General features: G+C 40.4%; 1 protein-coding gene and 1 long non-coding RNA gene across 4 annotated transcripts in view; one reads left to right on the top strand and one right to left on the bottom strand.

Moving 5' to 3' along the window:
• si:cabz01090165.1 (uncharacterized protein LOC100333421 homolog) overlaps positions 1 to 27,024 on the top strand; it is a 400,716-nt gene that overhangs the window by 287,511 nt on the left and 86,181 nt on the right. The gene's annotated exons all lie outside the window — the stretch shown is intronic.
• Positions 21,559 to 21,999, bottom strand: LOC134641083 (uncharacterized). Its single transcript, XR_010095502.2, has 3 exons — positions 21,933 to 21,999; positions 21,732 to 21,839; positions 21,559 to 21,644 (listed from the first exon to the last, which is right to left on the bottom strand). It is a non-coding gene; the product is annotated as an uncharacterized LOC134641083 (long non-coding RNA).

Below are 27,024 nucleotides of genomic sequence, written 5' to 3'. Positions count from 1 at the left end.
ATTTATTGAGGAGGTGTGATGTTTATTATTTGAACTGTGGTATGTACATAAAAATGTGTAAAGGTTTATTAGATATACATGAATAATTGTATATTCCTGAAATAACTCCGTGTAATCATTAACCGGTAAATGGATTGATTCTTAAATAGCGGATTTCAACTCTGAGCACTTGTCTCATTCACACATTCACACGAGCACATTTTTATTTGCTATGTATCTAAAATTCAACAACTTGATGTTGATATCTTGCCCAAGGATATTTGGATATTTGGCATGCAGATTGGAGCAGCCAGGGATCGAACCACCAACTTTCTGATTTACCTTCTCTTCCTGAGCTTCCACCCCAACTACACTAAAAGTAAAATCCATTTTCTTCTACTTATCTGGGCTGTGGAGCCAGGAGTGTATACACTGCGTTCCAAATTATTATGCAAATTGTGTTTGAGTGTCATAAAGATTAAATAAGTTGTTTTTCAATTAAACCCATGGATGGAATTGTGTCTCAGGTCTCTTTGTATCACTGAAATCAATCTCGGACACCTATGATCATTAGTTTGCCAGGTGAGCCCAATTAAAGGAAAAACTACTAAAGAAGGATGTTCCACATTATTAAGCAGGCCACCATTTTCAAGCAAAATAGGAAGGAAAAATGATCCCTGCTGCTGAAAAGCGTGAAATAGTTGAATGCCTTGGACACGTGATGAAAACCTTAGATATTTCACGAAAATTTTAGCGTGATCACCATAATGTTAAAAGATTTGTGGCTGAGTCAGAGCACACATGGGTTCATGCAGATAAAGCCACAATGATGAAGGTTTCCGCCAGACAAATACATCAGATTAAGAGAGCAGCTGCTAAGAGGCCATTGCAAAGCAGCAAACACATATTTGAAGTTGCTGGTGCCTCTGGAGCCCTGCGAACATCAAGGTGTAGGATCCTCCAGAGACTTGCAGTTGTGCATAAACCTTCTATTCGGCCACCCCTAACCAGTTCTCACAAGCAGAAACGGCTGCAGTGGGCCCAGAACTACATGAAGACTAATTTTCAAATAGTCTTGTTCACTGATGAGTGCAGTGCAACCCTGGATGGTCCAGATGGATGCAGTGGTGGATGGTTAGTGGACAGCCACCATGTCCCAACAAGGCTGCATCGTCAGCGAGGAGGTGGTGGAGTCATGTTTTGAACCGGAATCACGGGGAGAGAGCTGGTCGGCCCCTTTAGGGTCCCTGAAGGTGTGAAAATGACCTCTGCAAAGTATGTGGAGTTTCTGACTGACCACTTTCTTCCATGGTAAAAAGAGAGGAACTGTGCCTTCTGCAACACAACCATCTTCATGCAAGACAATGCACCATCTCATGCTACAAGGAACACCTCTGCATCATTGGCTGCTATCAGCATAAAAGGAGAAGAATGTGGTCCCCATTCTTCCCTGACTTCAGTCCTATTGAGAACCTTTGGAGCATCCTCAAGGAATAAAATATGAGGGTGGGAGGCTGTTCACATCCAAACATCAGCTCTGGGAGGCTATTCTGACATCCTGCAAAGATATTCAAGCAGAAACTTTCCAAAAAGGTCCATGGATGCAAGAATTGTAAAACTGCTATCAAATAAGGGGTCCTATGTTAATATGTAACTTGACCTGTTAAGATGTTTTTGATTGAAATAGATTTTGATTTCAGTAAAATTGATCTACTAGTGCTGCAAATTCAACAAATGACCATTTTCAATTCTCTACAACCTATAAAATCTTTTGAAACTCTGTGTGTGTAATAATTTGGAACAGTGCATTTTAAGTTTTTTATTTTTGAAAAAAACATACTGTTTTAATTGGGAGGTTTGTTCAGTAATATTTGAATTATACTCTATTGGTTGATGACTCGAAAATTATGCCGACTGTCATTTGAATCGACTGTTTAGGAAAAACAGAGAAAAATATCATTTGCATAATAATTTAATAACCCGGTGTAGAGATATTAAGACCTTGTTTTCCAGGGAAATATCAACACATTCCTAAGCCAGACTAGAGACACGAATCTTTCAGCATTTCTGGAGTCTGCCCCTGTTGGACATGCCCAAAACACTTTCATTATGAAGGCATCCTAATCAGATGCCTGAACCACCATATCTATTCATACAGAGGAACAGCGGCCCTCCTACATAACCAAGCCCAGACACAATAGCTAACTCCTCCCTTGACCACAACTGGATAGTATACAATTGTAGTATTCACATCACTGCAGAGACTACATGTCAACATTCACTAACCAAGATAGTTGAACTCCTCAACTTGAATAGGCTGCCCAACCAAGAACATAGAATCCATCCTTTACTATGTGAAAATCATGGCCTCAGACTTGGAGGTGGTAAATCTCATTCCAGCCATTTCACAGTCAACTAAAAAACCACCCCATGGATGCAAATCATCATTCAGCGAACCCTCTCCATAAATCACCTCCCAAATACAGTAGAAGAGTTTGATTCCCAGAGTGTTCCCTGGAGCTATGTTGTTGAGGGAAACTTATCTTTGGTAGGACCAAGAAAAATTGATCTTGGGTATGGAGTCAGTCCAAGGGCAAAAGACACTAAGAACAACAAGTCTAAGAAACTAACAGACTTGCCTCACCCTTAAGGTTCAATGTTACTTTATTTATACCCATAGTTACATTTGGTTTCCAGAAAAATTAAACACAAACGCCTATTTGAACCTGACAGACACATATTTGGTAAGTAGACAAGATGAATTACATAAAAAACAGTTCCTTCTAAGTTTAGTGATGGTAACAGGGACAAAGCTGTTTTAGGAACGATTTGTCCGGCATCTTGGAACTAGAACCTCCGTCCTGAGGGAAGAAGCTGAAATTCATCCCGTAGAAGATGGGAACCATTATTAAAAATTGATAAAGCCATCTGTTGCACCTGTTTAGAGTACTGGGAGGCTAAACAGGGCTGTGACTCACCTCTCAGACGACTGGAGCATCTCACTATCTGATTCGGTGAGTTTTTCTCTGTGACAGAGGTCTGACCAAACCATGCCACCAAACAAAAAGATAAAACAGACTCAATGAAAGAACGATAAAACAAAGTTAAAATTGTTCGGTCAATGTGAAAAAAATCAAGTTTCCTAAGGCAGTAAAGGTGCTGTTGGACCTTTTTGCAGACCGATTTCATCAAAATTCAGTTTTTCATTGGTTATGGTCCCAAGATATTTATATCATTGCACTTGCTCTATTTTCTGACCCTGGAGAAAGGCTTGAAGCCCGATATTATTGGCTTACTCCACGAGGCCCATCAGCACTGACAGTGAGCCACACTGGTCCACTCTGCTATGGGTCACAGGAGTTGTAGATGTCTGGTGGTTTGAGGATCGGGCAGCAGTCAGTTGGGAGGATTGCCAGTCTGATCTCTGACTGTTCAAACTGACTTCAGGGATATTGAAAAGTAAAACGTTTGATGTAAATCTGATTCTATAAGCTCTGCCAGAAGTTTTAAATAAATGCATTTGCAGGGGTTGCGAAAAGCAAACACTGATTAATGGCAATTTGGCTTCTGAAAATGTATGTTTTCTTAAAAGAAAAACAGCTGCTCATTCATCAAATTGTCAGCTACCAGCAACTTCTTTGTTTAAAGCTACATTTATAATTTGAATTGCCACATGGAAACTAAACCGTTTACTAGAACTTCTCCTGTCTTTGCACTTTTTATGTTTTTGTGCAAGCAAACCACTTTACAAGACAAAGGAATTAGAAGGAAAGGAATAGCCTTGCCTTTACCTGTTTTGCTCTCTTTTGCCAATCAGTTTCAAAAAATATCACTGTAAAACCTTAAAAACGTAAAATTGAAGTGTTTTTCATTTCACTGTACAATATAAAGGCGACTGCTGTTGTGATTTGGCGCTATATAAATAAAATTGAATTGAATTGAATTTTGATTGCGGCATCGATTGGCCTCGTGTGTGGCCGTGACTTTAGTATCTGATTCAGCGTGTGTCCACGCCTTTGACAAAGAGCCTGTAATGTATCTGTGGTGTTTACATTCCAGACACCAGCAGGCATCAGCACCTTTTTAATAACAAGGCCCAGTGTGCCCATATCTTTGATGAATAGTCTCATCCATACCTTTATTAAAAGTCCCGGTGTGCGTGCTCGTCTTTGATTAAGGGCCTCATATTTGTACGTATCTGTTGGTTAAAAGGCCCAGCGTGTCCATACCTGTAAATAGTTGTTCACTGAATGTCTTCTCCTTTGTGAAGTGATCTACTGTGTGTGCACTGTTCTTAAATATGTGGGTACACTTTAGTGTAAAACACCTGTCTATTCTGTTTTTACCTTTCTGTGTCACTGCTGCCAGTTTCTTTAAGAAAGATCAGTGCGTCTATTCAAACATGTTTTCTGCTTTGCGTGTTTGTTTCTGGTAAGCACCAATAACTGCAAGTGTGTTTAAAGCATAAATAAATATGTTCTGTATTTGTCACCAGAAAGATAAAAATTATCATCCACTTAATTTGAAAGATTTGTTTTCGTCACTCTGCAGCTGTTTCTCCCATGTGGGGGAAAAAGTTGCCCACAGTGTGGCTGAAAGGTTCAGTAGCTCTAATGTCGCATGTCGAGGATTGTTAACGGCATTTTTTTAACACAGTAATTCATCATTGTAGCAAAAGAGACTTTATTTATTTTATATTGAGTGCATACTGCTCACAAATTAACAAGATTAAAGTTCATGTTGGTGGGATGGACGTGAGAAAGTCAGATTTGCCTCATTTATCAATAAAAGTCAGATTTTCAGTGAATCCCAGATTAATTTAATAAAAGAAGGCAGAGTAAGCAACTCTCCTTCAATGTATCTCCTCAAAAGGATGACCGAGGCGTAGTAAGCTGCCCCTGACTGCAGCAGGGAAACCTGGTTGATTTTTAATGAAAAAAAACAAAACCTTTTCTTTGCACTCAGTAGGTGTTTAACGATATGAAAGGGTGTGATGTTAAATGACATGTGAAACGCTTAGAATGACTTGACGAGTTGGGCAAAAAGTTTCAAACAGTTGCTAAGTTAGCAGTGTTGTTGTTATCATTATTGCATTTTTTTCTTTACTTTAAAACTAAAAAGTAAACTCTGGCATTCTGCCTGCGTTGAGCCTGGCTGATGGGAACATTTGACACGGGGATATGATAATCTAGAGATAAAAATGTGAGACAGGGCCATAAAATGCTTCTTTCCTGCTTCTTGATCCATTAAACACTGCACTATAACAACATTAGTGTAATAACTCAAGAGCTAGTATTTCTAGCACGAGAGTCTGAAAACTTAGTTTTGGACTTTTACACATGTTTGATGTGTTAAAATAGACTTTAACAGTCACATTTCTATCATTACAGCTATACATGATGGTCCCATAGTGCTGGAGAGATTAATGTTGGAAACTATCCGTTTTTTCATTATTAAGTAAAGTATAACTGCATTGTGCAGTCCTTTACTGTGTGTCCCTGCAAATCTAAAGTTGTAGGGACAATGAGGACACCGCATCCAGTTCTGGCCTGTCGTTCACCCTGCCTGCTAGCCAGCCAGCTCTCCTCAGTGGCCCATTTCATATTTCTAAAGCCTCCAGTCTAATCAGACTAGCAGAGAAACAATGGTTTTAAACAGTATGAAAAGGCCATGCATGGTGTGTGTGTTTGTGTAAACGTATTAAAACAGTCAGTAATTACCACAGTGCGTTCACACCCACACACATGCAGGCACCAGTATTAAAATGGGACTTTTGTTTCATTGTATTGTTGTTGTATAATTTGCATTATAACCCACAGAACTGGCCCACTTGATTCTAATTTGTTTCTAGTTCAGTGAGTGGCTTTGGATGGACTCCTTCTAGTCAACCACACTTTTCAAAGCTTAGTGGAATCAACAAAAGAGTCAAAAGTTAACCTGAATACTAGGAAACTAGTGAAAAAAATCAGATTATGAAAATGTTATTGGAGCATAATTGCATGATATTTTACGAGGACTATTAGCATTTCTAATGCTACAACGAACAGTGTAAGATAAGTTTAAGATCTAATTAAAATCCTAATGTTCTGACCTGTCCTACAACATGATCGATCTGGACATGTGCAAGCTGTTGGATTTCTCTTTAAAACTAATCAAAACTATTCGTATTGTTTTGCTGCTGGTTCATGCAGAGTTTGCTGCTAAATCACACATCCAGTCAGCGAGAGCAATGAGCACAAGTTCAGATGACTTTAATGTAGGAATGATGGTGCACTTAAAGACACATTTACTTAAATAGCTAATTCCCATAATATCTGCATGACATTATCAGCCGCGACAGTGACGACTTTATTGCCCGTTCTAACCACACACCTTTTCTCATTTATGGCACGAAGAGTTTTTAGAGAAGAATGAAAGAAGATCTTAAATCATAGTCATTACTTTTCTCTCACTTTTCTTTTTAACATCAGACGTTTCCCTGTATAACATACAGTTGACAGTTTAATGTGCTTATTTTGATCATCTGAAATACTGTGCAGTCATTACTTAACCTTTTCACGATACAATCAGGGACTATAGCTTCTGACTGTGTCACTATGGAATATTTACATCTCTCCAGCAAAAAGAAGTAGAAGAGGCCTGAATCAGTCTAGGATTAAGACACACCGGTGCTGGACAGTTCCTCAGACTGCTTGGAACAGCCTACATGCTGCCCTGTTTACTTTAAGCTTAAAACTTTTCTAGTCTTTTCTAGTCTGTGTTGTATTCAGGCATGACCCATCCTTTAAGTAAATGGAACATTTCCAGAGGTGAAAAAGTGGCTGACATGAACTATTTGCACTTTGTTTCTGCTAATGAGAAAAGGAAACATTTCCCAACCTGATCCTCTCAACATTTCTCTGACTTCTTGTGTAAAAACAGCTTCAAAAACTACAAGGATACCAGAAAGAATTGGTCTTGTTCCTTGGGTTAACTTCACTTTACTTTAAAGGCACAAAATGTAGACTGACCTGTTTGTGCTGTTAATGACCGACTGGCTTCACATTCAACGAAATCAATGTGAACCATTAAGACGTTTGGAAAGCCAAAAGCCGGCACACTCTGTGCACATTTAACCAGTGTTACAAGCAGCCATTGCAAAACTAAAGGCCAAATCATGCAGGCACACAAAACTATGACTCCACAAAGTGTTTCAGTGATAGTGCAGGCACACACTCCTCATTAGCACCCTCTCTCTCTTGACTGCACATAGCAATTACAGCTCTGTATTGAACACAATGGAGCTGGCAAGATGATGAATGGACAATAATGGAGTTTATAGGATGTATGTATGTGTGAGAAAGGCTTCCATCTATTCCAGGTGTGCTTTGATTCAAGTCCCTGTGGTATATGATTACATGCCTTTGTAAAACTCAATCAGACCTTTATGATGGCAGTAAACAGCACACCTATGAAAACACACACATTGTCAAGCAGAACCTCACTCAGGTTTAATGAGTCTTTTCAGTAGGCTGTAATCAACACAGCCTCTGGGGATTTCAGCTCTGCTATTAGGGAAATTATGGATTCTTTTTCTCTTATATTTTCTTTTATGTTCCCTCACTTATTTTTCATTTTGCATCAGATAGTTTTTTGCTATCTCCACGTTTGGGGAAATTAAATGTTCCCTTGCTCGTGGTAAAACAATTTAAATTAAGTATGTTTTTGTGACTATGAACAAGTTGCATAAAGACCCAAAACCAATGTGAGGGATGATTTCACTAGGCCAAATGATTCTCAGCAATGCTGCCTCACAAAAGAGTTCATCTGCGAGCAGCTTGTATGTTCTTCCAATAGGTGTTCAGGTTTTCTTTGTGAGCTCCAGTTTCTACTGTCATTGACAACTCATTACCCAGAATACCTGCATCATGTTTTCATGATCAGACTCTGTTTTAGTACCGCTGGGAATCAGTGAAGATACTTTTATGACCTTTTTATACAGCAGAAAGAAAAAACTAAGGCTGGATTGCATTTAAAAAAGAAACATTGTTGCACATGATTTAAAATCTACGTGTATCATTCATTTGCAGTTTTTTAAAAATATAATTAATGAGGATGAGTAATCAGAAAACAGACTGGTTTCAAGTGCAAAAGCATTTACAGCTCACATAAGCACCAGTACAAACTTTATCTTTTTTTTCAGTCGGAAAAATGTTTACTCAAGCATCTGTAAATGATTCTTTATTGAGACAATGAAAATTTGTCAGATTTTATTTTGATGACAGAGGACAGACCTGTAAAATCGTTTAAGGGATTCTACTTTGAGCCAGACTTAATCAAAAACGAATCCAAAAACATGGCGTCATCCTCTCAATTGTTAGAGAAAGAGAGTGAGAAAGACGGAGAGGGACACGCTCTGGCTTCTGGCATTAGGAGGGTTTGGGCAGCTTGAATTGCAATGACTCGTGACAAACAATTCAAGCTTCAGAAGATTTTCCACCTCTAAAGAGACTTTTGCAGAAAAGAACTGCTGTTCTGTGTCTGTTTGAGGAGTGAGGGTTAAAGTTACAGACATCCTCTTGACTTCTCCCCAACCCCACTATTGCAAACTTTTTGGAATAGCATTTTTCAACAATATGCACTCGGTGGAGAAAAGCTCAGAGCTGAGGAAGAACCACAGACAGTATAAAAGGTGGACGTAGACACCGTGACATCGCCGTCCTGTTATGCAGACTCAAGCTGGGCGTTTTTGTTGTTGACATCTTCGTGCTTTAAAACCAGATGTGACTAGTTTGGAGTGGCTCTGACTGTGAAACTGCACACTGAATCTGAATAATCCTCCTTTCTGACTCTCAGAATAACCAAAATGAATTTTAAAAAATAAAATGTCCTCAGAATGACTGAGCCCATTAATTTATCAAGAAAGTGTTTACTGAGTTCAGGCCTGAAGGCTACATTCTCATGGATATCTATGGGACCAGAGGCCTTTTTGCAGCCGTGAGCATTGTCCTGAGGTGGCTGTTAAGAAGAATGCAGATTTAGGACACTTTCATGTTGGTTTCACTTTTCAGACCTGGAAGCTATGCCCATCTTTTATACTGTTGATCAGGAGAGCCACACATACTTTGGACACCATATCATAAGTCAGTATGGTTTAGAATTCCCAAAGATGATCTGATTAAATGGTAAATGGCCTGTATTTGTATAGCGCTTTACTTAGTCCCTAAGGACCCCAAAGCGCTTTACACTACATTCAGTCATTCACACACTGGTGATGGCAAGCTACATTGTAGCCACAGCCGCCCTGGGGCGCACTGACAGAGGTGAGGCTGCCAGACACTGGCGCCACCGGGCCCTCTGACCACCACTAGTAGGCAACGGGTGAAGTGTCTTGCCCAAGGACACAACGACCGAGACTGTCCGAACCGGCAACCTTCCAATTACAAGACGAACTGCTAACTCTTGAGCCACGATTAAAATGCTCATCTTTATGACGGCAGTGACCTCACACATGCATCTGTGTCACAGCAAACATCAGCTGAAACAGAGTCCTTTGTAAGTTAATTTAACCTTCACAAATTGGATTTTACCTGCATCAGCATTATCGCTCAACCTGGGAAATACAAGCACTGCATTGTCCCAGAGTACTTAACTCCGAGAGGTCAGCAAGGTCAGCAAGCCCTCATTAAGCATAACAAGAGTCTTAAAGATGAGTCAGCTCACGGCTCTTTTAAAGGATAGAGGTGTGGTTACGAGAGCTTTGACATGGAAGGGGTCAAATTAAGTGTCTGTGCATGTACTGCCAAGCTGGAGTTGATGAAAAAAAGTCATCACCTTTCAGTCGATATTGGGAGATTATTTCATTAGTCAACAAGGCACACAGACATCTGTTTATTAGAGATGGTCACACCAGAACTGTGAACATGAAACTTGAGAATAAGCTCAAAGATTCCCTTTGTGCTACATCGTTAAGGAAAGGAAACTAGCCAACCTCCAAAAGACGACTGTGACCCGACAATCAAAGGTGAAGATGGCTATTCAGGACATGTCTTAAATTAGGCAACACTTCCTGGTTGGTCAGAAGCTTCAAAGGGTATGCAGCATCATCACTTTTATATCACATCACAGTGGATAATCTTCCTCTGTCTCTTTTCCCCAAGTATCCTCCTCTGTCAAGCTTTGCCGTTCTATCTTTGTCTCCAAACTGCTCAACCTGAGATGTCCATCATGATCATTCTCAATCAAAATCTTAAAATCTCCAGTTTCCAATCATTCATCACAGCAGGTCTTGTTGCCACCTTGTAAACCTTCCCGTTGACTCTTGCTGCTATCCTTCTGCTATCCACACTTCTCCACCCTCTCCACCCTGATTACACTCTCTTCTTCACCTCTCTTCTGCACTGCCTTTTGCTGTCGATGGATGACTCACTCATTCAAACTCATCAAGCTTCATCACTTTGTTGTTACTCCTGTTCCCCTCTCATTCAGAGACATTGAGAGTGCTCTAATCTTGCTTCTACTGACTATCATTCTTCTTTTCTCCACAGCAACCCTCCACCTGCTCTCTGCTTTCAACACAAATCATAATGTCATCTGTAACCATGAGTCCATGGAGACTCGCCTTTGCGTTCTTCATGCTCTTCATAACTGCCCTTACTACTTCTTTACTAATGATCTTGCATGTGCTGATTTACCAGCTGCCCTCTATTTGTACTCACTCACCTTCTCAGCACACTATCTTCACTGGTCAGTACATTTCCATCTCTATCCTTAATCTCCTTGACCTGCTGCACATCCTTTCCAGTTTGATGTTTCTCCCAGTCAATCGATACGAGTCCTATTCTCCCTACTTAGTGTTCAACCTCACATATAACTTATTATAAGCCTTTTCTTATGCCTTTGCCACCTCTCTTGTTGCTATTCTCTAGCCTCCAAGTGACAGACTCGTCATCTCCCTCACTATAGCACTTTTTTTATACTTTGCTAATCTCTTCCTGTAATTACTTTCCTATATTTCCTCCACCACCAGTCTCCATGTCCTCTTTTCTCTGTCCAGAGGATAGACCAAACACCTTGGCAGTTTCTTCATCTGTACTTTCCCAGTCATCTACTAACTCCTCCCTGAACTCTGCACAGCATTCTTCGTGCTTTAACTTCCACCATTGAATCCTTGCCTTTAGGTTCACCTGCTCTTTCTTCTTTATTTCCAAAGCTATCTTACAGACTACTAACTGCATTTTTGCCTGCCACCACCTTGCAGCCTCCTTTCTTTTTTATATTGCACCTTCTGCATAAAATATACTCCAGCTGTGAGCACCACCCTCCACTCTTATATGTGACCCTATGTCCATACTTCTTTCTGAACTGTGTTCATCACAGCCATTTCCATCCATTTTGCCAAATTTGCCACCATCTGCCTTTCTGCATTTTTCCTTCGCATCATACTTACCCAAACCTCCTCATCACCTCTGTTCCTTTCACCTACATGTCCACTTTAGTCACCTCCAGTCTTCATCCACCTGTTCAACATTATATTAGTTTAATATATTGCTTTGTTTTTTATCCAGCAGTTCTGTGATGTTTGATGTTAGATAAAGATTTCGCACCACACAGGATGTGTACAACGTTTTGTGAGAACTTTAAAAATGACACATAAAAATTACAGTTTGATATTTCCTGGTAACTAATCCTCCTTTCTTTAGAGAGAATCCCCACCTGCTCTGAAATGACGGTGAACAGTTGTTAGCTTTAAGTGTCAGCATTGCACTGGACCTCATTCTATTGATTTATGTGTTTTCTGGAAGAGTTCCACCTAGTTTGATGGCTGTAGTCTTCTTTGGGTTTTTATATGACTCTTTCCTATAAAGCAGAATCCAATGTTCCCACAAATACCAGTTTGAATAATCTTTTTCTTCTGTTTTTGTTGTTTAATGATGCCAAACACGGTCTAGGTGCATTAGTGCCACCTTCTGGGTGCAGCTGTGTATCATCCAAGGTGCTGGTAAAAACAAGTCAGATTAAGATTTTAGGATATTAAGATAAGAAAGTTACATAGAAATGGAGAGAGACAGAAAAAACGAGTGCTTATGAAGGCAAAACTATTTGGTTACATGCAAAGAAAATGAAACATTGTAAATGGACTTTATCTGGCTCATTGGATCTTCTTCAGGAATGTGAATATATGTCATTATGTTTTTTTGCACAATAGTTAGATTGGAACACTAAAATGGCGTTGGTAGCAAAGCTAAAACAGAAAACAGAGCTGACACTTGGATGTAATGGTAGAAAATCTGTAAGAAAACTGCTGGCACAAAATGTGAAATATTTGATTTTCACAAGAAGATTTCTTTTTTCCCATGAGCATCAGGAGTTAGTTCACTCCACCCAGCAGGCTGTAGACTGGTGAGTGGCCATGCTGCCCACAATAGCTTGACGTGGAGGTTTTGTCTGTATGTGGACAGCCTGTCCTCAACAACCATAAATTCTCCCCTCCTCCTGGTGTGAAGAAACTAAAGGGAGAGCAAGTTAAATGAAATGAAGCAAAGGGTCTTTTTGAACAATGCTGTGCTTAGCTATATGAAGAAGACAAGCAGCTGATATTTTTTATTCTAACTCATTCACCCAGAGCTACAGAAACAGTTTCCCCACGCAGATCAAACATTTATTACACTCGTGTTTGTGTTCCCGCCCGCTCCACAAACTTCCTGTGTGCTCATGCTTCTGGCGTCGCCTGCGCTCAAATCTTGACTGGCTGATTGATTGCTGCTCAGATTTGTTTTGTGCTTATTGAATAGTTTCATGTTAATGATCTCCTTACTCGGTTTTAAACATTAAGCCTCTGTTCTGTTTCATCGTTTGATGTGCCGCTCTGCCTCCTTTTTTTTCTTCTGTAATTACGGGAGAGATTTTTTGATGTTGTTTTATCAACTTATCTTGTGTCTCATATATGCAGCAAGCAAACAATTTTAAGGTAATCCTGTGCAAATGCAAAAATCTGCAGTTTTCAATATTCTGTCTGTTTTTCGGTGTCTCTCATCGAGAAGCGCTGGGCTACTTTTCGCTATCAACACTGGGCAGCGAGCGCCTTATTGTCTCATTTACCATCTCTGTCTCTTGCACACAGTCCTCATTGTGCTGAGCTTATCATCGGGATGCACCTTTTGCGCGTTTGATTTTCTCATGCATACACACTCGTCCACCAGGCGCTACAGTTCACCTGCAGGGCTGGTGCCAGTCTGGACACTCTTCACCCACTGGGCACAGCACTCTTTCCCCCAAAGACACAAACACGCAAAGTGATTTGTCCATGCAGGCACACATCCTCGGGCATATTTTCAGAACAGGCTGGCTCCTGAAAAAACACAGGCACGCATGAATACATTCACACGCTCCAAATTTAGGCAGATGAAGAAAAGATCACACAGCCGCTCGGGCAAATAAACAAGCGCACATACACGCACACGCAAGTGCACATGGTTTCAGGCTTCACTGAAGAACAAAAGATGCTGAGGTAAGAACAACAAAGAGCTGCTGAAGTCAAAGTGTGAAAAAAAGTAGTAACAAAATTAAGAAGTAAGGTAGCGGATGAGGGGGCACAGGGACAAATCAGTGAGGTGGAAGTCAGAGTGCCAGGGGCACACAAATGTTCTCGTTCTGATCTTAAATTCACCTTAACAAACATTCAAACCCCCAAAAAGCTTTCCATCTTCCCTCACCTTAAAACAACCCCTGACTCTTCAGACATACCTTAAATCTTTATTGAAATGACATTTCTATTTCTCTTCTTATATTTATTGTTTGTCTTTTGCGCTGAATGGAACTGGAGCCTCGTAGTCTCGTCTCACAATAAAGTTTACTTTAACTTTGATTTCCCATACTGTAGCTCCATGCTGGTCGTTAGTGTATCACTAACACAACGACCAACAGTCTCGGTCGTTGTGTCCTGGGGCAAGACACTTCACCCGTTGCCTACTGGTGGTGGTCAGAGGGCCCGGTGGCGCCAGTGTCCGGCAGCCTCGCCTCTGTCAGTGCGCTCCAGGGCGGCTGTGGCTACAATGTAGCTTGCCATCACCAGTGTGTGAATGTGTGTGTGAATGGGCGGATGACTGAATGTAGTGTAAAGCAGCGGTCCCCAACCCCCGGGCCTCGGACCGGTACCGGTCCATGAGTCGTTTGGTACCGGGCCGCGAGAGTTGAGGCTCAGGTGTGAAATGTATGGTTTTCATCGGTTTTCAGCGTTATTTTGTTATCGTTTTTATCGTTAACTCGGTCTTCCTGGGTCTTTTCACATGTGTTATGAATAAATCTTCTTTTTTTCGGTACCGGTACTAGTTTTATTTTGTTGTATTTATCCGCGACACCTTAAAGGCCGGTCCGTGAAAATATTGTCGGGCATAAACCGGTCCGTGGCGCAAAAAAGGTTGGGGACCGCTGGTGTAAAGCGCTTTGGGGTCCATAGGGACTAAGTAAAGGCTATACAAATACAGGCCATTTACCATTTACTAATACAGAATACCGACTGTCCGGAACGTCAGCCGTGCACATCAATGAATTCTGCAGCGATGAGCCATCAGCATCCAGCAGTGTTTAGCGAACACTTTCATTCTCGTGTTGTCAGAAATAATTCCACTCTGGTTTGTAAAAAGGGGTCACGTTACTTCTGACACCTTTCAGATGAAACTCCCGTCTAACGACCTCTGGCTGTGTGCTCAAAACTCCGTCTGAACTTTTGAAGCTGGAGATGAAGGAAGCCTTTTCAAATCCTGCCCAAACCCATATGTCACCGTGTATGCACAGTGGCACCCTCTGCCAACAGAAATACATATACTCTGACATAACATTAAGACCCCTTCCAGGTGAACTGAAGAAAATCAATCATTTTACTGTGAAGCAATTTCTGTAGGGAAAACTTGCATTCTGACATTTTCTTTGGTATGTGGAAAAAACACAAAGCTGCCCTTCAGTGGTTTGAGGAACACGACAAAGATCCTGGTGGCAGTGACCCAACTGTGACAGAACTCGGGCTCGAACTGTCTTGCCGATCAAGGAACAGCAACACAGTAATTAAAACAGAGCTTTAATGTTCATATGTGCATACTGCACACCCTCACACCAGCTGAGTAGAGTAGAAGTGTGGTAGTGCCCTTTCTAAGCTGAATGGTTCCTGGTTTGAATCTTCTGGTTGGCTGGGAACTTTGTGTGTGGAGATTTCATACTGTGTGTGTGTGTGTGTGTGGGGGGGGGGGGGGAGGGGGGGGGGGGGGTGTAGTATTCTGGTTCCTCCAAAAGTCTGAAGACATGTATGTTAGGTTATTCTAAGTTGGCCATGGAGAGTGATGAGAGAGGAGATGGAGAGTTGTTTTTGGTCCGTTTCATCCTTGTATGATTAGGTTCAAGGATCACAACTCCTCGATCAGAGCTGGGGAAAAAGCACCCTGTTGGGTTTGTGCACTTAATCTATTTGGTTAGGTTTAGACACCAGGACATACTGGGGTTGGTTGAGACAATTAAACTACACAGTAAGTTCTAGACTCACATGTATTTTGGTAAGGTTTAGGTAATAAGACTGCTAGGTTAGCTTTTAGGCAATAGTAGTGCTTACAGTAACATTATTGCGGGAATCAAACTTTCTTGCAACTTGTAAGTTGTGCTTACTTAATATAAAACATAATATAAAAACTTGCTTTACATGAATCTCTGCAGACAAAAAATCGATTCCATGTTCATGACTCTTTCACATTTCAGCACGAGTTAGTTTGTGTCAAAGAGGGGCGAGGTCCCCCGGCTCATCATCATCACAGAAGATTGAGAGTGAAAGGAGTAACGTTATAATGTGATTGAGTTAACACAGACTCTTGCAGTAAAAGTATATTCATATGTAATTGTGTTAACTACAAATCATGTTGAAATAAAGTTATGTTTTAAATTGAAAGAGAAACTGTAACCGTTGTAATGAAGCTTGGGTTGATTTAGAAAAGGGGGCGGAGCCTGTACTGGTCTTGGGCAATGGTGCAATGGAAGTGACTCATAGGGAGCAAGCTTTGTGTGACGACGAAAGAGAGAAAGAAAGATGACATGCCTGGAAATGTTTGCATGGTGTATATAAAAATGCAAGAAGAGATAATCGTTATTAAGAAACTACTTCACAAGGTCAGAATTATAGTTTGCAGTGAAGAGCTTCAGGAAGAAACCTGAAAGGAGTGAAAATAACTAAACCGCTGTGGATTTAGGATTTGAAATCACACTTTTCCAAAATTCCCTCCTTGTTTTTGCTGTGTTGGATTGAAGCCTGGGAGAATGTTTTTGGAACATTAAAGGTAAAACTTGTGTATAAATATTACATTTCTCAAATGGTTCTTACAGGTTGTCCTAGCCTTTGACCTGAGGACTATTTTCCTGACCACTTAAGTTATGAGTCTAATAAGTAATTTGCATTCACCAAATGCAAGGATCATTGAGGAGAGCTGCCATTAAAGGGTTTGGCTGTTGATTGCAGTGAACTTTAAGGGTGATGGGTTGAATCATCGAGCTGAAACGGGGTAGGCATCCGAATGTCAACAGTTAGAATTAGCCGAGTCTCCTCACCACCGGCTTAAATTAGTTTCTGTCAGCCTATTAGGGTAATACCCACGGGACCAGAGACTCGGACCTTTTAAACCAGAGATGTCAAACTCATTTTACATTGTGGCCATCCCAAGGAACCAGACCAGGGAAACTCTCCTTTTTGTCAGTGTAAAGAACTTTAACTACACATTTAATCCCTCAGATATTTACATATAAGAAAAAACTGTGTAATTTCAAAAATACGTGTCAGGTTTTCTACATGTAAAGAAATGCTGTGGTAAATGAAACACTGTCAGCATGACTCTGTGACTTAAAATGACAGAAAAAATACGTTTTTAATTTTTCTCCCAGTGTTGCACCACAATTTCTATTATTTTTGTGGTTTTGTGTTTTTTACAAATGATGCCACAGTGAATTCTGTTTTAGACAGAAGCATCTCTAAACTAAAGTACTTACAAAAAGCACTGAAAATATGAGCTGATTAATAAACACGGCACATAAACATGTTTGATGTGGGCTGCCAGCAAAAAGATTAATCCAATCACAATAAGATTTTATCCTGTTCCAAAATGTCTTTTCATGTGAAGTGATTACAGCAACAGCTCCTGTCTGTACGTTAATTATCCTATAGTGAGGCTGTATTTATGGAATAATGCTTTGAAAACAGATAAACAGCATCCCTGCCTCTAATCAGCTGCTGGGATAAAAAGTCATGTTTTCAGTACCAGATACAGGGATAAGTGCTAATTATCACTAGTTATGGATTCAAAATGTCAAAATAATCACAAATCAAGAGCATCAGGGCGTTTGAATGGAAGCACCTACCTGCATGCAAATTGTTGCAAAAAAGAATATGATCATAAAGTCCATTTTCTGTTGCACTCACCATAGTTGGATTTTAGTGTTTTTGCCCGATAGGGGAGAGGATTGTGTCAGCTGCCATCCTCATCTGAAAGCGTGGATAAACTCCAAATAAAAGCTTGGGTAAACTGAGGTTTGTGGGATTTCCTCTTGACTACATTGCTGCCGTAAAGCTTGGTTTTCCACACAGACCGAAACAAACAAAATGATTTGAGAGTGTTTTCTGCATTTCACCGGGGCTGCCTGCCTCCTCACAGCTCCTCTCACAGGCCCACAGGCTCACCTCAAACCACCTTAAATACTGAGGTTCACTCTTAACCTCAAGCTGACTTCATTATCTGCTATGAAACACAGTTGATGTGATGCAGCTTCAGCACAGCTAATACCTCAAATCAGACCTGATTCTGGATTGAAATCATAGGAAATGTGTTCACACACAGACACACACTCCTCCTCAGGATTGCATGAGCACTACCAGCTTCCCTGGGATTTCTTTTCCCGTTTTCCTCCCACTTATTCATTTTTTTCCAGATTTTAATATTAACACAGCCGACACTGGTATTACCAAACCTCTACATAATTGGTTACCTAAGTCCTAAAGATCTGAAAGTGATTTAAGGAGGCATGCTCTTTATCTGGGAATGAAAACAAAAGAAATTCAGGCAAAATCTTAAACATGAAAGTGTCATATTTGCAGAAATTATGTCACACTTGCCCTTTTCACATCAATTTAAAGCATTATAATTAGCGTGTTCTCTCTTTTCATGAGTGATCGTACATACGGCTTACACACAGAAGCTGAATGAGTATGTACGCATTAGTCACACATGTTAAGCAATAAGACACCACAGCACTTCACAATGACATCAGCTGTTCTGCTATCTATAAATAAATTATGTGTAGCTGCTTTTTATTTATGGAATAAAATTCTTGATGTTTATAATTGAGTGATTTGTATATATTAGTGCTATTTCTTAAATTTGTAAACTGTAACATATTGTATTATTTAAATATGTTACTGTTGCTGTCTTGGAGCGACTGTAACCCACAAAAGTTCCTTAGGGATTAATAAAGTATTCTGATTCTGATTCTGAACATTTGTGTTATGTCTATGTAAATTAGCATGTCCAGCATAGCGTGTCAAATAATGCAACAACAGATTATTTCATATTAAGCATTTTTATTATTATTTCATTTCATATTATTTCTAAGCTAAATGTTTGAATGTTTATATATAGCATATACGTGTACGTTTATGTGGTCGCTCTATGTACAAGTCACTTTGTGAGCAAAGCTCCAGCTTTCAACAGCTGCTCTAAGCAGGGGCTGAAATGTGAGATGGTTTGAACTCGCTGTATCTCCTCATTATTTTGGGGGGCCTGCTTACACCTCTGCGGGTTGAACCTCATCTCACTCCCTCTACAAAAATCCTGATAGCGTGGCAGCTGAGAGGTAAACCCCACTAAAGTCCATACAGAGTGAGCTGAAACATTAGCACAGAAAAGGTTACGAGGGTGGCGTGCGTGAGAGGAATACAGGAGAAGAAGAAGAAATGAAGAGACTAAGAGAGGAGGCTTTCAATTGACACAGAATTCAAGTAGAAAGGTGGGGAATACTGATGAGCGGTCAACACAAACGCTTTCAGCCCTCTGAGACCATTACCCAACCACTCTGCTACTTTCAACACATCTTCCACTCCCCTTCTTTTATTCTCTCAGTATCTCATACACAAGCACAAACTCCCTCTGCCTCACACCTCTTTTCACTTTCTTTACTTTTCCATATGGTCTTTCTGACTGTGTCCCATACAAATGAGATAAAATGGACTGTTGGATTGTTTGGAAATGATGGCTGTATAATAACTATTATGTTTGAATAGACCTGGTTTGCAATTAGGCTGGATGAATGGACGGGTGGACACTGGAGCAGGTGGACACAAAAAAATGAATAGGTGACTATTTGGAAGGATGAATTGACTGATCAATGTTTCTGAGTGAATTGCTCAATGTAGCTGTAAAAATTGTGCAGTGAGATATAAGTGTACCAGATTTTTCCAGAAAAATCACACTGCGCTTAATAACACCTGGAGTTATTTATGTATAGTACTGAAAAGTGGCATTGTAGTGAAATACAATGTTGGGTTTCCGTATGGATTACAATGACAGTCCAGCCAGTGAGGGAACAGATACAGTGAGTGTCCTAAAATTCTGGACTTAAAGGCGAGCCATGTCTTTAGATCTTTGTAGGTGTAAGTTAAAGGTTTTAAGGGAAATTGTTATTGTTGTGTTGTTCCCGTGTTTGACTTTTAGTTTGGTATTTCTGAGGTGTTTATTGATGTGCCTTCATCATAAGATCACAGGTCTGACAGCCCTTAAAGGGTAGTTTTGTCCCTCGTGAGGATTTGTAGCTGCTAGCCAAGAAGATATTGCAGCCACATGGTTGGTTGGCCTGACAAAGGTTCTTTCTCCATTACTACGTCGTCCTCTGGCAAGTGGTGCTGTGCCTGGAGTGGTTCATCTAATGAGGCATCCCTCCCTTAGCTCCTCTTCAGCAGCCAGGGAAGGGAGATGAACTCTCCATCTGCTGCAGGACAATGAATTGTCAAATTACAATTTTATGTGCTACACGAAGCCTTGGATGCACTTGAAATGCTTACATTTTAATGTTTCGGGGCTTTTACATGGTGGACAAAGAGAGCGTCAAAGAAGCCTGCTCGTGAATCTATATGGCTTATTTTAATGCCTTCATTCATGTCTTCAGGAACTTCACCTGTTTTGGGTTAGTTAAGCTGAACACGAACCCGTTCAGTCAGAATCTATTTGTTTTCTTTGTCTTTGAACACAGGTTTGCAGAACTCCCCACAAAACAGACTTTGTTTCACTAAACCAGATGAAAGTATTAGCTGAGGCCAGTCGAGGGGAGACTTGATGTTTTCTGTTGTAACTGTCAGTTGTTCTGTTTGCCTTGAAATGTTCTCGGTGGGGTCAAAGGTCTCACAACAGATTTTAAACAGTGATACACTGAAGACTCGCAGCTAAAGGTGAAGGCAGCACAGGTCAGTCCACCCTGTGTTTTCAGAGGCGCTGGCTTCACTAAATAAACGGTAGGTGGATAAACTGATTTACTGCTGGGTATATTTATCTCCCCATGTTTCTCACATAATCCCTTTCCTGGTGGAGTAGCAAAGGATTGCAACAGCATTTACACATTCTGACACTGAACTCTCTGAATCGGAACAAACAGAAATGAAATTCTTTCAGCACGAATGTCAGTTGCTCTATTTAAAATGGCCTCGCCTGTTGGATCTGTGGAAAGAGGAAACAGCGATGTTCTCTCAGGCGATAACACGATTGTTTCTCCATGAAAATTCATTCTCAGCTTTACTTGTGCAAAAACAACATGAGTTTTGCTGTAAACCAATCTTTCACTTTCGCTCAGTGACAACGCGCTGTGTTTACACTAAAGAGCGATCAGGTAATGTTACAGTTGTGATGGTCAAATTCTTTGATTTGTTAGTGTTTTCCAAAGACTGATAACTCTGAATATATTTCATAGTGTTATCGTCACATGCTTTATTACAAAGCACACGTTCACTGTGCTTTTAGGGATTCGCTAGCTTAGCTTAGCTCATAGCCAGCTTGCTAGGCAGCATGGCCTCTTACTTCTTACTTCCTCCTGCACCTCCCTGCTCACTGTGTAATATGTTTAACTACTCCTCGGCCTCCTTTAATAACAATGATACTGATAATAAATTTAGCCTGTTTACAGCTCTGGAGGCCAGGATTGGAGACTTTGCTCCATACCCTTGAAAAACCCACAGAGAGTCAGGCCCATGTAGTCGGTGTGGCCAAAGAGAGCGCACCCAATGTTTGCTCTCCCCTGGCAGATTGTCCTGAGCAGGTGGGAAAAAAGGATGACTGACTGATAGCGAGGAGGAAGCACAGTCCTAAACAGAAGCCCTCGGTTTACCACCAACCCATTCGTGTCTCTAATTTTTTCCCCCCACCCTGCAAAACACCAGCTGAGGAACAAGCTCTGAATAAATGTCAAAAAGTGTTAGGGGAATTTAAACGGGTGGATTTAGTGGCAGAAACACACACGGGCACAGGATAGCGGTGATGCAGATTTATTTACAGTGATAGGGGAATATTTACAAGGGAAGGGGCTATATACAGTGACAGGGTAAATGTGCGAGGAGACAGAGCCGAGGGGATGAAACGGAGCCGAGGTATGCGGGAGGATAGATGGCGCACCGGAGCTACCTGAGGACGAGGGACAAACAGAGTTAGGGGATAATGTCGAAAGTCGAGAGTTAAACTTAGGTGGACGGGGAGAGTTGGAGAGCTTACTTGAAACACAGAAATACAGGTATGGCAGTGGTCACAGGCTGGCGCGAGGTAAATCTCCGTCACAGATCCAAGGAGGCCAACACAAAAGAAACAGGCAGGCGAGACAGGCTAGTGCAGAGGGAAAGCAGGTAGGAGACGGATCTTAAAACAAGCAGCTCAGTAGCGTGGAATCAACAGATTCATCTTGCAAAAACACGTTACCACTTGTGGAAGCGACAATACTCCGACACCAGACGTCCGTCACTCAGCTCCATAAATGCTCCCACTGATGACGTCCGATGCGCCGCAGGTGTGCCGGAATGCCATCAAGCACCGCCCCGCCTACCTGTGCCGAAAAGGGAAACAAAACCCGGGAACAACAACACACATGCCCACCAACTCCTAATAAAAAGACCTGGTTAATCTCTAATTTACGGCTTCTAAATTCAGATGAAACTGAGGTTATTGTACTTGGTTCTAAAGATCTTAGAAATCTGGTATCTAACCAGATGCTTACTCTGGATCACATTACCTTGGTCTCCAGTAACATAGTTACTCACCTTGTCTTTGTCCTGTCTTCCTCCTCTTACCCCAAACAAGATGGCCGCCCCTCCCTGAGCCTGGTTCTCCCAGAGGTTTCTTCCTCTTAAAAGGGAGTTTGTCGTTTCCACTGTCACCACATTGTTGCTCATAGGGGGTCGCCTGATTGTTGTGGTTTTCTCTGTGTTATTGTAGGGTCTTTGTGTTACAATATAAAGTGCCTTGAGACAACTTTGCTGTATAAATAAAATAAAATTGAACTGAACTGTAAATCTACCAGCAAAGAAGGGAAAAAAACAGATCAAACATTAGCAATAAGATACATTTTTATTTTGTTGAGGTGCCATCAAGTATTCTTTCATCAGTCAGTCATTGCTGAGATGTCACCCAAACCCATTCTTATTCCCAAATTCAAATAATTTGTCAAAGTGATAAAGCTTTTTTTTACTCACAGGGTGTTATTTGACATTGATGGCAAATGCAGAAGGAAAAAGTACTTTTTCCTTCTTGGAATGACTTTTTTTCCAAATGTGAAAACAGAAAAGTATATTTTCCTGGCAAGGCCATCAACCCGCTTGGTACAATACCACACTGTGAGACTGGAAACTGCAGCTCTTGTCACTGTCATAGACCTTTTGCTGCTCAGTTATACTTTAATACCTATTTCAACAGCTTTCAATGAAGGTAAATGTCACCATCTTTGGAGTCCAAGGCTTCTGTTGCTGTAAGAAATGAAAGAGCACCATGGAAATATATGACCTGAACAAAAACTTGATAACACAGTTGGATGCAACCTCAGTTTTGCTCTCTCAATATATCCTGATTCGGTTGCATCATTACTTTTTTGAATAACTAAATAGGACAGATAAACAGAACAAATAGTTACACAAAAAAAGCAAAATACCAAGGATACTCTAAAATTGGAATGACAATGCCAACATGGCAAGTTCCTCTGGTGCTTTGAACACCTCGAGAAGTTTGGCAGTGTGGGAAAGAACTAAATAACTACCCACAGACCAATGCTCTCTCCTTATTCCTCCTGACTGATTTTCTCTAGGTTTGTGTTTTGTTAGTGCCGTTGTCACAATCAATAGCATGAAAAAGTGTCTGCAGCCAATCGAGGTTGCACAGGTAATTCAGCTCCTCAAGGATGGCGTGTTTATATATTCCAAGAAGGTCTGCTGTGGTAGAGGTACCAGACGAGAGGACGTTATATGTAGAAAGCAAGACATGGCTTTAGAAGGACATCAACCCAAACACAGGACCTGTATCTGCTTTTTTGTACAAGAAGGATGTAGACATATGACCCTTAAAGTGACTAAAGTGATCATTTCACTACTCAGGTGAATCTTTCTGATCAAATTGTGAGAAACAGTCTTTATGTCTATGAGTAAAACATGAGATCACAGCCCAGCACTATGCAGATTGGCTGGCATTCACCAGACAACACCTGAACCGGCAGGTGCACCACTGGTTTCTCTTTGTCTTCACAGGTAAAAACAACTTTTACCTGGAAACGACTGGCTGCCAAGCGCTTGCTGGAAGTTTTTTTCTGACCTTTTGATCCTTTGCTGGGATTTCTCTTGAGCAGGCATCTGTGGAATTAAATAAAAACAAACAAAACAAACAAAACAAAAACAATCCATAACTCTGGACACCAATGTGATATGTTTTGTTCATAGTTGAAACATAGCTACTATTATATATGTTGTAGCTTGATCTTTAAACACTTTGCTAACCAAAATAAACTGCCCGTTGGGGGAGGGGGGCTGCGCACCATTTACAGGATCCTGCTTTCATAATTTCATGTGAAAATAACGTTGTAGTTCATCATAAACACTGTAGCTTTCCCTGCTTGGAGCAGATGCAGCATTAATGAAAAGTAATATTTCTTTCTGCAGACAGACATGGCATGGGAACAGTAGCAGCGATCTGTCACTGTCAGGATAGAATTAAAGTGGCTCTGACTGGTCTTCAAAAAAATAATTTATACATATTTGTTTTGTTTTGTTTTATTTTCGTTTTTTGGGAGGGGGTATGTGAGTGGGTGGGTGTGTTTTCCAGTACCAAAGAACAGAATGTGCTTCTGAAGTACTGATGGGCCTTTTTACGCAAAAACACTACTTTACAATAATTACTGGGAACTATTAGGCTGCTTTAAAGATCGCCACCCTGCACCCCCTCTCACATGACTTTGTATAGGTTGACACGCTGGACTGGACCTCATTTTGTTTTTTGAGAACATTTTGGTGGTTGCAGTCATGTTTGTGTTTAAGAAATATGTACTGTGTATCCCTAAAACAGCGATTTTGTTCCTTTGGTCACTACACCACTTATAAACACGACTCTAAGATATTTAAACTCCTCCCCTCGGACGGGGATCGACAGATCGACAAACTAAAGAAGGTCTAAACTTCTCTCTTAATGCTGAAGGATGAAGGATATAAGTGTGGGCGGGGGAAGTGAGGAGCAGGCGAGGAGAAGGGACATGCTCCAGATGTTTCCCTACAGCTAAAAGCATCAGTTTAAGATTCCAGCTTGACTTTGTGTTGACTGACATTCAAACTGTTGGACTTGCAAAGAGTGGTTTGAAGTGGATGACATGTTCCAGTTAAAAAAATAAAAAACACTTAGAGTGGGAGGGTTGAGCATTAAGTCTCATATAGCATGTTAACCACACACACACACACACACACACACACACACACACACACACACACACACACACACACACACACACACACACACACCATTATATAAGCTGACATTTGCCTTCAGAGTCATTTTAAAACAGGCATCTACCTACACATACATTTAATAAACCATTTTTCTGTGTTTATGTAAATATGCAGATACGTTTTAGAGTGTTTATGTAAAGATGACCCAACAACATCCCTCGCATCTCCTCAGCCACTTACCTTCTCTCTTACACTGACCTGGGTCTGTGAAGTTACAGAAATATGCAACCTGGACCTCACAGAACAGGGCTGCAAATCCAAACACATGCTGTGAATCGAATACCTCACATACAGTTATGAAGTTTTTACGGATATCATGAAATTTTCTTCTTTACACAATGTGACTTTTCAGTGATGACATGATCTCATTATATTATTAGCACACTAGTAAACAGCTGTATGGAAACTCTTCCCACATGTTTCTACTGATGCACTCAAGGCAGATGGCAACGACTGAGAATTCATTAAATAATTCCTGCACTCATCACTGCTGACTCATAATAGTATTAACACTAATTGTAGAACTTTGTCACCTGCAAAGTTTTCAGCAATTAAAGTCAAAATTGCATTTACTGTGAATACATGATGACAATAAATACACGGAGGACGTTAAAGACACATAATGTGAATGTACATGGATGTAGAACATAGTCCTAGCTCGACCTTAGCTTTTTGAAACCAGACGCTCATGCCCCAATTCACAGCTTCCTTTGTCAGTCTTTTTGACTTCCAAGGGGTCCCTAATTTAAACTGGATATTATATTGTATATTGTTAAATAGTACATAAAACTAGTGACTGAGTCCATAAACTCAATGAAGTGTTTACTGGGGTCATAGGTCATAGGAGCAGATAAATATGTAATCAGACCTACATATATATCCTTTAATTTACAGTCTGTGGTTAACAATCACAGATTTTGTCAATAATTAAAGAAAAACTACTCCAAAATTCATTTCTCTCTGTCACAGTATCAACATAGGGAAAATAATGATAATATATAAATTTTAGGAAAAGAAAAGAGCCTTCTGCATAGGCAGTACCCCATCTGGTATTAACGCTTACAAAAACTTTCTGTAGCAACCAAAAACTTTCATTCTTGTTCTGGTGATTTGGGTCCAATCTTCTTCCTGAAGGATCCGACTTCTGTCAGATTTTCTGCAAACCTTGCACGCAAGATTGTTGAGGTCTGTCTACACGTTTGCCATGATGTTTTGTGGTAGTCCGTTGTGGATGAGTGAGATGAGTTTAGAATTATTGTCCTGGATGTATTCCTCAGCTGCAAAAGCACCACAAGCATGATCGATCCGTCCCAGATTTTCTTCTATTTTTTTTATTCCTTTGTGTTCTGACCAAATGTATTAGAATGGTTTCTTTGTTCAGTTGCAAATTTCTGATGGTATAAATAAAAAAACTTTTAGATTTTTTTCCCTTCTGACTACTCTTCTGTGAAGGTCATACTTGTGTGCACAGACTAGAGAGCACCGAAGCAAATTCTCTATGAGGCCTTTGAGCAGTAAACAGTTTCTTAATACATTAATGTAATGTTCAGTTTTTATTGTTCTAGTTCCACTGTGTTTCCACTTTTATTATCTGTTCTTCATACTTTGGTGTACTGTACTAATGGTTGTCCTTTTTTTAATCTATTTGTAAAACAGTTTATACAGCTTAGTGGGAAAGATGAGGTTTGTGTTTTCAGAATAAAAAAAATAGAAAAAATAAAACAAAGGAGACAAAAACATGAATTAATGTATTTGTCAAAGAGTGTTTGATATAATCAAGAATTTACGATTTGTAGGTAGATTCTTACATGAGTAATAAAGAAAACTGTTTATTAGTCAATCAAATAAACTTTCAGATGTGAATACATTTTAAATATAAACTGCTTACGTATAGTCACAGCAATCAGAATATGGCTCCAAATCTAATGGACCTTCACAGTCTTGTTTCTAATTAAAATTCTTCATCTTGGTTCAGTGTTTGTGTTATGTTGCTTGCTCTAATGGATTTCTGAGCAACACGACCAAATGATGACTAA

This window comes from Pelmatolapia mariae, linkage group LG14, assembly GCF_036321145.2.
Source record: "Pelmatolapia mariae isolate MD_Pm_ZW linkage group LG14, Pm_UMD_F_2, whole genome shotgun sequence".
In the NCBI taxonomy this organism is placed as follows: Eukaryota; Metazoa; Chordata; class Actinopteri; order Cichliformes; family Cichlidae; genus Pelmatolapia; species Pelmatolapia mariae.
This window is presented reverse-complemented; position numbering and strand designations above follow the sequence as displayed.